Here is a 13,453-nt window from a genome sequence, read left to right on the forward strand (position 1 = left end):
TGTTGTGTGGGCTGCTGGAGGATGGGCAGAGGCCCTATGATCTGTTGAGACATGGGCTATGCATGTGTAGTGGCAGTTACCGAGCAGTTACCAAGTAGTTCCTGGCTTTCCTGATGATCAGACCTGTTGTGTAGGGGCTGGAAACGTGGAAAGCAGGCCAAGATAGCATTAGTTGAGGGTGCCCTAAGTCAAAACACAAGTGGCAGATTGTCCAAGACCTAGGCAGTAACTGCCATAGCAGTTAATTCTATGTATTTAACCCTAAGGCTATTAGGGTGTCAACAGTAGAGTGTATTTTGGCCTTAGGAAAATTCTGTATAATTCTCTAGGCTTGTAAAAGGGTTTTCTTTGTACTTGAGATTAAGCAATAAAGGTTGGGGGTGGGTTCCCTGTAAATATTGTGTGAGTTGTGTGTTTAAAACATCCCTATATAATCTGTTCTAAGTATTACTACAGTATGTGTGTGTGTGGTGTTGGCTGAGACTAAGTCAAGGACTTAGGGCCATCACAGGCAGAAAATTTGAGTGAAATAATTGACCCTGTGACAATTGGTATTAGAGCCTGGCTGCAATGTCTTTGGACACAAAGACAAGGGTGACTGTCTTGGAGAACTTAGAGTTCCTACAAAGGGAGAACAACTTTCTGTGTGTGATAGATTGGATGCATTGTCTGCAGAAACTTCTGTAATGCGGAATGAGATTTCTAAATAGAGGGATGTTGTACTAATTCGTGTTGAAGAGTTGGTTGCTGCATTGGATGTCCAGGACAGTGCAGCAAGAGAGGCCTAAAGCCAAATTGAGACAGAAATTGCCTTGACAAAGAGGGCAAGTCATGGCCTGCCTAGGGAGGGGGGAAGTGGCCACCAAAGTGAAGGTGCTTGAACCAAAACCCTTTAATGGTGCTAGAAGTGCCAAGGATTTGGAGAATTTCCTTTGGGATATGGAGCAGTACTTCAAGGTTGCAAGGGTGTCGGATCAAGAGATGGTAAACATTACTAGCATGTATCTTTCAGGGGATGCCAAGTTATGGTGAAGAACTCATGTGGAAGATGATGTAGATGTTGGTAGAGGGAAATTGACTCATGGGAAGCCTTAAAGAAAGAGTTGAAGGAGCAGTTCTTGAAATTAAAGCACACTGGTATAGTGAGAGAATATGTCACGACCTACAGTTCTTTGATGCTGGATATCAAGAACATGTCGGAGGAAGATACATTATTCAATTTCATGTCTGGCTTGCAACCTTGGGCATAGTTGGAGTTAAAGAGGTAGGTAGTTCATGATTTGCCTGCTACTATGTCTGCTGTAGATGCCTTAGTGGACTACAAGTACACTAAGTCTAGTGGGGATGATGAGAAACATAAATCCAAGGACAAAGGCAAGACAAGTAGAAGAAAGATGGCAAGAAGAACATGGATAAGCAGAAGAAAAATTGGGGTAACAAGAGCAAATGAGAGAGTTCTACCTCTCAAAAAAGCAAAGAACAACCCAAATTGAATGCAAGCTGCTTCATATGCAATGGCCCTCATCGAGCAAGAGACTACTTCAAGCGTGAGAAGCTTAATGCAATAGTTGCTGAAGATGAGAGGGGGCAGTTCGATGAAGAAGTTCCTAGTAGGGTGAACCTTGCTGAATGCACTTAGTACATGAGGTAATTCTAAGGGGCTGTCCTATGTGCAAGTGGAGATGAATGGGAATGGGGCTGAAGCAATGCATGACATTGGTGCTACCCACAATTTTGTTGATGAACATATGGTCCAATAGCTTGGTCTGAAAGTAAGCAAGTGTCCAAGTAAGATCAAGGTAGTAAACTCTAAAGCAATACCAGTTTTGAGAATTGCTTTCGATGTGAGGTTCAAGGTTGGTGAGTGGACAAGAAAGGTGAATTTCCTGATTATGAAGTTGGATGACTTTGATGTAATTTTGGGTGATGAGTTCTTTGTGGTTGTCAAGGCTACCTTGCTGCTATTCATTGGTGTGATGTTGATTTTTGATGAGATGCAGCCATGCTATGTTCCTGCTAAGAGTTTGATAGGAAATATCAAGTTAAGCAAAGGGAAAGAGCCAATGGTGTCAGCCATGCAAGTTGAGCATAGGCTGAAGAAGGGGGAGATGACTTACTTGGCTGCAATGATTGAAGTCAAATAGGACAAATTTGTTGAAGTTCCAGATGCTATTGCTGGACTATTGGAGGAATTTGTTGATGTGATGCCTCTAGAATTGCCTAAGACCCTTCCACTAAGGCGTGCTGTTGATCACAAGATTGAGTTAGTTCCTAGTTCAAAGCCTTCTGCAAAGGCCTCGTATAGAATGTCCCCTATGGAATTGGCTGAAATGAGAAAGCAATTGACTGAATTGCTCGATGTAGGCTACATTCAACCCTCCAAAGCCTCTTATGATGCCCCTGTCCTATTCCAAAATAAGCAAGATGGATCACTGTGTATGTGTGTGGACTATAAAGCCTTGACCAAAGTAACGATGAAGAACAAGTACCCGATTCCTTTGATTCAAGACTTGTTTGACAAACTGTGCAAAGCCACTTACTTCACCAAGCTAGACTTGAGATTAGGTTATTGGCAAGTGAGGATTGCTGAAGGGGATGAACCAAAGACAACTTGCGTAACTCGGTATGGTTCTTATGAATTTCTAGTTATGCCTTTTGGTTTAACAAATGCCCCTGCTACATTTTGAAATTTGATGAATGATGTATTCTATGAGTTTGTAGATCGTTTTGTTGTGGTTTACTTAGATGACATAGTGGTATATAGTGAGTCCTTGGAGGATCACTTGGAACACCTTAGGAAGGTGCCGTCCAAATTGAGGGAACATCAATTGTATGTCAAGAAAGAGAAGTGTGAGTTTGCCTAGCAAGAGATTGTGTTTCTAGGGCATAAGGTCAGCAAAGGTCTTGTGAAGATGGATGAGAGGAAGGTGCAGGCTATCTTTGATTGGCCTTCACCAAGCAAAGTTGCTGAGTTGCGGTCTTTCCTTGGATTGGCTAACTATTATAGGAAGCTTATTCAAGGATATTCCAAAAAGGTTGCTCCTTTTACGGATTTATTGAAAAGGGACAAGAAATGGGTGTGGACAGATGCATGCTAAGAAGCTTTTGAGAAGCTCAAAGCTACTATATTGAGTGAGCCGGTGCTGCGTCTGCCAGATTTCGAGTTGCCATTTGAAGTCCATACTGATGCTTCTGACAAATCAATTGGTGGTGTGCTGGTGCAAGAGAAACATCCAGTTGCCTATGAAAGTAGGAAGCTGAATAAAGTAGAATAGAAATGTTTACTACATGAGAAGGAAACAATTACTATGATTCATTGTTTGCTAGCATAGAGAGTGTATATGTTAGGGCCCAAGTTTGTGGTGAGGATTGATAATGTGGCCAATACCTTCTTCAACACACAGAAGAAGCTGTCTCCTAAGCAAGCTAGGTGGCAAGAGTTGCTGTAAGAGTATGCTTTTGTGTGGAAGTATAAGCCTGGCAAGTATAACCAAGCAACAGATGCACTTAGTTGCAAACAAGTGCAAGAGTATGTTGCTGCCTTGACTAGAGCTGAGTCAGATTTTGTGGAAAGGATCAAGGAAAGTTCCAAGCTTGATGCCACTTACTAGAAATTGGTGCAAGATGTGACTGCAGGCCTAGTGCATCATTACTGGCTTGAAGATAGGTTGTTGTATGCAAAGGGTGGTAAGCTGTTTGTCCCTAGTGGGAAGATTCATAGAGAGTTGTTGAAAGAGACTTATGATCCACAATGGGCAGGACATCGGGGTAAGGAAAGAATGTATGCTTTACTGTCCCATTCTTATTATTGGCCTAAGATGGAGTTAGACATTGAGTTATATGTTAAGACTTGTCTAGTTTGTCAACAAGATAAGGGATTAACACAAAAGGAAGCTAGTTTGCTACAACCTCTTCCTATACCGGAAAGTCCATGGATTTCTGTTTCGATGGATTTCATTACTGGTATGCCTAAAGTGAAGGGAATGGGTTTAGTTTTTGTATTGGTTGATCAATTTTCAAAGTATGCAGTGTTTATGGTTGCACCAAGTACTTGCACAGCAGAGATAGCTGCTAATCTGTTTTACAAAAATGTGGTGAAGTACTTTGGTTTGCTTGAAAATATTGTGAGTGATAGAGACTCTCGTTTCATTGGTCGGTTTTGGACAGTTTTGTTTGGGTTGCTAGGTTCACAGTTAAAGTTCTCTACTGCTAATCACCCACAAACAGATGGTCAGACCGAGAGGATTAATGCTGTGTTAGAAGATTACTTGAGGCACTATGTGACTGCAAGTCAGAAAAACTGGCTGGACTTGTTGGATTCAGCACAGTTTGCTTATAATCTGCATAAGTCTTCTTCAATGGAAATGAGTCCATTCGAGTTGGCAATGGGGTAGCAGCCCCTAACACCTCATGAGATTGTAAAGCAGCGTTCAGGGGGCAGGTGTCCTGCAGCATACAGATTTGCTATTGCTAAACAAGAACTGATGCAGGAAGCACAAGATAGTTTGTTGAAAGCACAGCGGAGAATGAAAAAGTATGCTGATAAAGGGAGGAGGCCTCTTGAGTTCCAAGTTGGGGATAAAGTGTTGTTGAAACTAACTCCAAATATTTGGAGAAAGTTTAGAAGTGAGAGTGTGCATCGAGGCTTAATTCCAAAGTATGATAGTCCCTTTGAAATTGTGAAGAGAGTTGATGTTGTTGCTTACAAGTTGAAATTGCTTGAAAGGTTGCAGATTCACCCCACAGTTCATGTGAGTTTTCTAAAGCCTTATCATGGGGATGAGCAAGATCCTACAAGGAATGAGGCAAGGCATGCCCCACCTACTGTCATGGTGCAGTTTAACTGTGGAGTGGACATAATTCTTGACAAGAAGGGAACAGGTTATCGAAAGGGTGGAAACATGATAACTTATTACTTAGTAAAGTGGAAAGGGGCAGCTAATATAGAAGCAAGTTAGGTGAAAGCATCGACTTTATGGTAGTTCAAAAAGGAAGTGAAGGCATTTGAAGATACCCTATCGACAAGGATGTCAACTTCTTCTGGTGGGGGTAGTTTGTTAGGAGCTTTACTTGTTGCTGATGATAGCATGAGGAATGAGGGTGCTTGGGCAACATTGGGCCAATCATTTGGCTTCATGTTTTCTCAACACACTCATGGCTCCTCATGCCTGACTAGTGATGCTCCTAAAGGCTCTTCGAGAGGAACCTGCCTAGTCTCCTTAATCGAGTTGGATCGATGAGCAGTGATGAAGGGCAGCATGTGGAGGCACCTTGCTCCATATGATGCCTCAAGGCCATGGCAGAGAAGAGCCATGGTGGGCAGAGATGGTTTTGATGATGGACAGCAGTAGGTGGTGCTGACTTTATGTGGTGGTACATGGTATTGGTGGCTTAATTGTTGGTTCTTTGTGTGTGGGCTTAGTGGCTGGTGTGCAAGGTAGGGTTGGGCTGCTATAATGATTGAATGCTATGTGTAAGGCATTGGACTAGTTTGGGTTGGCTAAATGCATGGACAAGTGCTAGTGAGCTGATGGCAGTTACTTTGTGTGCTGTATGTGGGCATGCTGTGTGGACTATTGTACTGATGGGAGGCCTTGACCATGGGGCCAAGCCTCCCAAAACATGTGAGAACATGTTGTGTGGGTTGTTGGAGGATGGGCAGAGGCCCTATGATCTGCTAAGACATGGGTTGTGCATGTGAAGCATGTGCAATGACAATTACCAAGCAGTTCCTAGCTTTCCTAATGATCAAACCTGCTGTGTAAGGGCTGGAAACGTGGAGAACGGGCCAAGACAGCATTAGTTGAGGGTGTCCTAAGTCAGAACACAAGTGGCAGATTGTCCAAAACCTAGGTAGTTACTAGGCAGTAATTGCCGTAACAGTTAATTTTATGTATTTAACCTTAAGGTTGTTGGGGGTGTCAACAACAAAGTGTATTTTGATCTTGGGAAAATTTTGTGTAATTCTCTAGGCTTGTAAAAGAGTTTCCTTTGTACTTGAGATTTAAGTAATAAAGGTTGGAGGTGGGTTTCAAGTAAATATTGTGTGTGCTTTGTGTTTAAAATGTCTCTATATAATCTGTTCTAAGTATTACTGCAGTGTGTGTGTATGGTGTTGGCTGAGACTAAGTCAGGGACTTAGGGTCATCATAGACAGAAAATTTGAGTGAAAAAATTGACCCTGTGACACACGACATGATTTTTTCTTTTCCCATTTTTTACTCCTTTTTTTTTGTACAAAGATTGTTTAAATTTTGATTGAAATGAAGCGCAAATGTATTTCATACTATATATTAGGGCTGTCCATCCAATCTGACAACCCGACCCACACGAAGGTTTCGACTGGATCCGACCCGAAAACCGGCTGACTCGATCAAGTCACCGGTCGGCGGCGGGTCATTTGTTCCAAAAACCGACTCCGGCAGGTCGGTCTCGGTTTTCCTCCCCAAAACCCGAAAAAACCCAATCCGACCGATGTACTAAGAATTTCTACAAAAAATTTCCAGATTCTGGCAGAAATTTCCAGAATCTGGCAAGATTTTCCAGATTTCGACCTCAAATTTCTAGATTCCGACAACAAACTTTCATATTTCAGCGACTTATCAAGTAAATCTAGTGATATTTCGTCCAAATCTAGTGAAATCTCACCGGATCTAGCGAGATTTCACCAGATCCGGTTAGATCTCCGTCGAATTTGGCGTTTTTTCGCCTGAAATCAACTATTTTGGCTCAATTTTACACCGTGGACAGTTCCGACTGAACCGACCGCGTCGATCCGATTCCCTTGCCGATCGGTGGCGAGTCAAGATTTTCTCAACCTGATTCTATCGAGTCGGTCTCGGGTTTGGCACAAACCCGACCCAGACCGACCCGTGGACACCCCTACTATATATTACTAACTATGTATCTATCTTACCCCTCCAAAGCTTTTGTGTCACTTCCTCGATTTCAAGTGGGACAGGTTTGGGGGTTTTTTATTTTTTTCATTTTATCCTTAATATTTTTCTAAAAATTACCATCTATCTAACACAATAAAGGGTCCCCTTATTTTTTAAAAAATTATCATGTATTTTTAAATATTAGACACCCCAAATTTAGAGTGATTCCCCAAAAATACAAGAGTTAACTCCTAAAAAAATAAAAAATAAAAAGACTAACTAACTTGGTAGCCTTTGAAAAAAAGGGAACCCTGAAAATAATTTAGTTTTTAGTACCCAAAAAAAGAAAAAGAAAAATACCACTAGAATAGTGTTTTTCCTTTTAGTTATTTCTTCTTTTATTTGGTATTTATTGAGTTTAAGTATTGATTTTTTTTATAAAAGCAGCCATTTTATTTTTTTACAAAAAGAATAACAAAATAAGAGAAGGCTTCAATTTTCCAAAAGTTTCTTTAATATTTTCAGTATTTCCCATAATATTTCAAATTCAAACAAATAAAATAATTTTCAATTAAAATGTATGTGAAATCCAACTATTAGATTACACATTTTCATCATTCTAACAAGCATGTTTAATTTTGTTTTAATTGGATATTATGGTTATTCTATCAATAAATGCATATTTTGGATATAATTTTAAGATACAAAAAAATTGAAATCTAAATATTTTAATAGATTAGATACTTATTAATCTCTAATTGTTCTAAATTTTTGCAAGTATGAAGGGTATAAAAAAAATTAATCAAACAAGAGATTTGTTAAAATTTGCATAAAAAAAATACAAATAACTCGAACAAATCAAATAAATAAATAGATATAAGATTACAAGTATTTTGTAATCCTATATTCACAAAAAACTTGTAATCTTATTAAAACTAGTATGTAACCCATACTTACGCAAGAGAATGGTGAATTATAGTGACACTATTGATGTTAATTTGAGTTATTAAACATATAAAATATTAGTTCGCCCAAGACATTTGTAGGTACTAAAAAGGTTTTTCCTTGCAATTTTCACGATATTAGTTATACCAAGTTTCTCATTACAGTGCTATTAATTATATAATTTAAAAAATCACTATTAGATACTACACATACAATATCAATTCACAATCATTGTCCATGAAATTCTACTAAATACAATACAACATAAAAGAATAAATTGTTCCAATAGTATCTCCTAAATTGAATGGAGATAGGTGTAAGAGATCGTTCAGTTCAATTATAATTTGTTATGTCCAAGATCTTCGCATACATTATATCTGAATAAAAACAACATAAAAGATATGCTCATTAGTTCAAAGAAAAAATAATAGCAAAAATTTTAAAAATCTAATTTGTATGTAAAGCTAACTAAAGAAAAGGCTAAAAGAACACTATCTAAGATGCCAAGATTTAGGCTTGAATTTGTTGTATTTACCACCCACTCATCATCATAAGCTTGACATCATCTTAAGCTTGACATCAATGCCACTAATTGAAAAAACATACCAAATAATAATGCCTAAATTAAAAGATTGAAAAAAAGAGAGACGATGAATATATATTTACCACAGTTGACATCTTGAATAGATGACTTATGAAGTCATTTAAGTCCATTGGTCTTTATAAATCCGCTGAAAGAATATTCATGAACATTTTATAAGAAATAAAAGAAAAGAATTTTGTATTAACAAAACTGTTCCATAACAAAGACAAAACATTTTTGCTAGTAATTATTCCAAAATTACCTGCATCACTATGTTTCAAAAAAATTTGGAAAAGAATCCGCAAAAATTTCTTTGGCTATCCCTGTTCAATCAAATGAAACACAAAGATCATCACTATTAAAAGAACTAAAAGATCAGCAACCATTTCCAATAGCTACACTTCAAACATCCATCTGTATATACAACATTTGATATGGCTTTAAAAATATATTCACCACAAACAGGACATGCCCTAGGAAATCATTCATGCTTAAAGCACATTCCTATTCTTATTGTAAACAGATATGGATATCATAAGCGTGTTTTGCTGACTTGAAATCATGAAAACAAACCAGATATTGATGTGAACCATTTGGTGATATTCAAAGTATGTCTACCAAACCGCTTATAGAAATATAGGTTTACAAATCAAATCCTACCAAACCACATTCTTCAATCATACTTAGTCTTTTAGTTCTAAAGGGTCATCTAACAGCCAAAAAATCCAAACAACTAAAGGGCTATTATTATGGAATAATAATTTAGGAGAAAGAAAATTCGAAAAATTACTCAAGGTGAAAGTCAATACCGAAGGTAAATTTTAGTTAAGTCAGGCATACTTTTACTATTTCCTAGCCCAAGATATATTTGGCTTCAAGGTTCTTATTCTGGATGAAATTTGCAAATAATGCACCAACTGATTGTTAAATCTTAAAGTAAATAACAATCTGAGCTATTTTCTTGATCCTACTCCTTAATGAGAAATAAATACTATCAATCTAAATTTATGGGTTTATATAATGACATACCAAATCAATCAAAGCATCCATTACGCCTCCAACAACAACACCAGCAATTATGTAGCTACTTAAGCCTCCAAAAGCAGTACCAACATCAGCTATGCAGCAACTTAAGTTGAGCATTATTGCCACCAACCATGAGCATTGGTTCAGCCATCATAAATCCTGAAAATCAGTCTCATTCTGGTAAAAACCCGAACATAGAAAATCATTGCATCAAGTCAAATCATTGCCAAACTCAAGAAGAATATTATGCAATAATAAATCATGACAGATCATATTTAACCCTTGCATCAAAACTTTCCTTGTAACTTGTATAATCCTACTTGTACAGCTATAAGTAAATATCAATAACAGTCATTCTAATCTGGAGAATTATTTCCAAAAACCTTGAACTTTGATTTTTTATATTATACGTAGTTGAGAATCATTTAAAACTCTAGAATTTTATCTTAGCTTATTTTCCTTCATTTTCTCAATTACTAAACAATAGGTAAAAAAAAGGAGTAATGCATTAAATTAAAATATAGTAAGCTATTTTATTACTTAACAATATAGAATATGTTAAGAGTCATCAAGCAACACCTGTGATGTTACTGCTGAAGTTGAGTTGCTGCCATAGCTATTATTGTTGATGTTGCCTAGCATACACCTGTCCTAAGCCGTTGCATTAGAGTTAGGGAATTGTTAGTCGTTTACCATAGAAGCTGTTAACACCTGTTAGTTGCTATCAGTTAGTTAGTTAGATAGGTTGTTAGAATGCAACATACATGGCTTTACTTGGAATAGCTTTGAATCCTCAAGAAAAATGGATATAAGTGGTTTGCTAGAGTGGTGATTGTAAGGACCATTGAATGAAATAAGCAACAGTTTGTCTCCTGATCTTCTCTATTCTCTCTAAATCTTATTTCTCATTCTTGGAGGCCAGTTGCCTCGAATTAGGTATTTCTCATAGAATCTACTCACTCTGGGGTAGATTCTTATCAAAATAGCTTATATTTTGACCATGCTGTGTGTTTGAAGTTAATGGAATTCTTAAAATAATCAGATATGAATTACATATTATGTTAAAGCTTTAAGCATAAAAGTTTGTGGAAGGTAAAAGAGACAATAATAATGAATTGTTTTAAAGTTAGCCCAATTAGTTTGGCAATGTGTAGTAGCTAAAATTTATTTGCACATAGGCTATTAGATTTTCTATCAGACATTTCAACAAACATTTGGCATTCAAATATGCTTCAAAACACAGTTCTTATACATGGATAGGAGATGTTATTTAAGAACTCAAGCATGGATACCTTTATTTTATTTTTATTTTTATTTTTTTTTTGTGAACACCCACCCTTTCAATTCTTTTCCTATAATTCTCCGTCTTTTTCACATCTTCTCATATTGGAATTCGATCATGCCCTTCTTTTCCTCATCTCTCTCACAAGCCAATTTAATTTAAAACCTTAATTAAAAAAAAAAAAAATCTAATCCAAACATCTAAATCAAAACCAATCAAATCTCAAAAAAAAAAAAAAAACCCTTACCAAGTGGTGGCCAGACGGGAGCAGCAACTTTCATATAGAACTCTCTCTCTTGCGGTGGCCTCAGATAAGTCCAAGCATCAGTAGTTTATAGACTCTCGGTGATCTCTCAATTTCTCATTCTTTCACACTTAAGAAAAAAAGTTTCATCTTTTCTTTCGGAAAATAAAAACATCTTTTAACGCAATGGACTTTGACCCCTCGGTATTGACAATTTCACAATAATGTAATTTTCGCATCAAATATTTTGACGCCTCGGAAACACAGTGATTTAATGAGAATGTACACTGGAAGGATAATTATATGTGAAACTGTGTTAAGTAAACGGTTAATACCAAACCAGTGTAGGGTTTGAGTTTTTAGAGGCGCGAAAAACTACGACTTTTTCTCTTTTAACATGTATACATGTCAGAATTTTAAGCTTGCTTTTTGTCTAATGTGTAACTAGTGCACATGTATACATGTCAGGATTTTAAGCTTGCATTTTTTCTAACGTGGTAGCACGTTCTTAATTATAGGAAAATGCTTCTGCTTTTATATATAGTATTAGATTTTGTAAATTTGAATATACTATTGAATGTAATTACCATTGTTTTTATATAGTTTATGATTAATTTAAAATTGTTAGGAAAATTCTTAAATTTTTAACTAAGGATTTTAGACCCAAAGTGATTGTCATAACTGAAAGTAAAGATGTTGATTCTATCCCTATAGATGAACTTGTAGGATCTTTTCAGTCCTATGAATCTGACTTACCAAAGACTAATAAATCCAAATCTATGGCTTTAAAAACTATTGATGATGTTGAAGATTATGAATTTGATGATGAACTCTCATCTACTAAGATTGCTTATCTTACCAAGAACTTTAGAAATTTTCTAAGAAATAATAATAGGAGGGCAAGAAATAGAAACACTGCTGATTCTAGGAATGTTAAGAAGAATGACACTGCTAAAAACAATAATGCTAAAAAATCTAAAGATAAAGAGGTTAATCTTCAAATAATTCTTTAGGACAACAGTGTTATGGTTGTCAGGGTTATGGTCATATGAAAACTAAGTGTCCAACCTTCTTGAAGTCAAAAGGTAAGGCTATGGCTGTTACTTTGAGTGATGATGAAGTTTCTGATAATGAGTCTGAAAGTTATCAAGAAGGGAATTTCATGGCTTTCACTGCTATTGTTGAAGTAAGTGAAATTGAGACTGCTGATAAGAACTCTTTTGATGAGGAACTCTCTGAGAATGCAGATTTGTAGGGAGCTTATAACAAGCTTTGCAAGATAGCAGCTAAAGATGCTATGAGTGTTGAATTAGGTCTAAAAAAGATAAACACTCCTGAACAAGAAAAGAAGAATTTTCTGCTAAAGTTGTTTGATGCTAATGAACTCTTGAACTCTATTAAGATTGAGAACATGTCTTTGCTTGAAAAAGTTAAAAGTTTAGAATTAGAATTATCTATTTCTAGAGAACAAATAGATAGAACTTCTACCTCTAAACTAGATGAGATGTTGCATGTTCAAAAGTCTGTCTCTGATTAGACTGGTCTAGGGTTTGTTGAGAATGGATCTACAATTGGAGTGAATACTCCTAAGTTTGTACCTGCTACATCATCTTCTGTTGTTCATCAAACTCTTTCCAATGTTAAGGTTCATAATGTAGTATCTCCTGCTTCTAGAAGAACTAGAGTAGATCTGAGTGTGTCTGAATCTAAAAAGTCAAATCAATCTGGAAGCAAGAAAAACCACAAACCTTAGTGGTTCTGTCACTTTTGTGGTAGAGTTGGGCATACTAGACCAAATTGCTTTAAGTTGCAAGCTTTAAAGCAATCTCCCAAACAAAAAGTGCATGTGCCAAAAGCACAAAATCTTGTTGCACTTATTCATGAGTTGGTAAAGGTTCTTAACCTTTATACCAATACTGGAGCTGAAATTAAGACAAATCCCAACTCCAAGTTTGCATCTAAAGGGTTTGGATGCAAAAAACTCAATCTCAGTAAGTCTGTTTGACATGGTCCTTGTGTTAATTCTTTCTATCTTTTGTGACCAAAATTTTTTTTCTTTAGGATTGCATTTGCATAACATTCATACATTTCATTCTAGGTTTCTTTTATTTTATGTTTTTCAGTTTTTTAAAAAAAAAAAAAAAAAAAAAAAAAGAAGATCAGAAAATAAAAAATAAAAAAGTTTTTGTATTATGCATCTTCAAGATGTGTAATTGAGGTTGGCCTATGAAATTTGCATTTCATGACTGTGTACCTTGTTTAACTTTGATGAGCTTTATTTTTTCTACACTTTGCTAGTTTGTGCTATGTAGTGCTTATATTGTGTGAGTTGTTTATAGTTTTTAAACACATGCTCTTGATTTTGAAGTCACATTCTTTTGATTGTAAGGACTGAAAAAATCCTAGGAGAAAGGTATAAATAACTATCTCACCACTGTTACTCACCAATCATGAACACATGTGTGCAAAACATAAAAGCCGTGCTCGGTAAGGTG

The 13,453-nt window shown here is 36.5% G+C and overlaps 1 long non-coding RNA gene across 4 annotated transcripts; it reads right to left on the minus strand.

Annotated features, from left to right (window-relative positions):
* Window positions 1-7,964: 7,964 nt before the first annotated feature.
* Window positions 7,965-11,301, minus strand: LOC126717313 (uncharacterized). 4 transcript variants are annotated; one of them, XR_007652520.1, is made up of 6 exons: window positions 10,962-11,301; window positions 10,012-10,078; window positions 9,436-9,591; window positions 8,669-8,729; window positions 8,490-8,554; window positions 7,965-8,200 (listed from the first exon to the last, which is right to left on the minus strand). It is a non-coding gene; the product is annotated as an uncharacterized LOC126717313 (long non-coding RNA). The 4 variants fall into 4 exon arrangements; XR_007652519.1 differs by lacking the exon at window positions 10,012-10,078 and having other exon boundaries at window positions 9,436-9,609; XR_007652517.1 differs by lacking the exon at window positions 10,012-10,078 and having other exon boundaries at window positions 10,962-11,297.
* Between the last annotated feature and the right edge of the window lie 2,152 nt (window positions 11,302-13,453).

Source organism: Quercus robur, chromosome 3 (genome assembly GCF_932294415.1).
Source record: "Quercus robur chromosome 3, dhQueRobu3.1, whole genome shotgun sequence".
NCBI classification, from domain to species: domain Eukaryota; kingdom Viridiplantae; phylum Streptophyta; class Magnoliopsida; order Fagales; family Fagaceae; genus Quercus; species Quercus robur.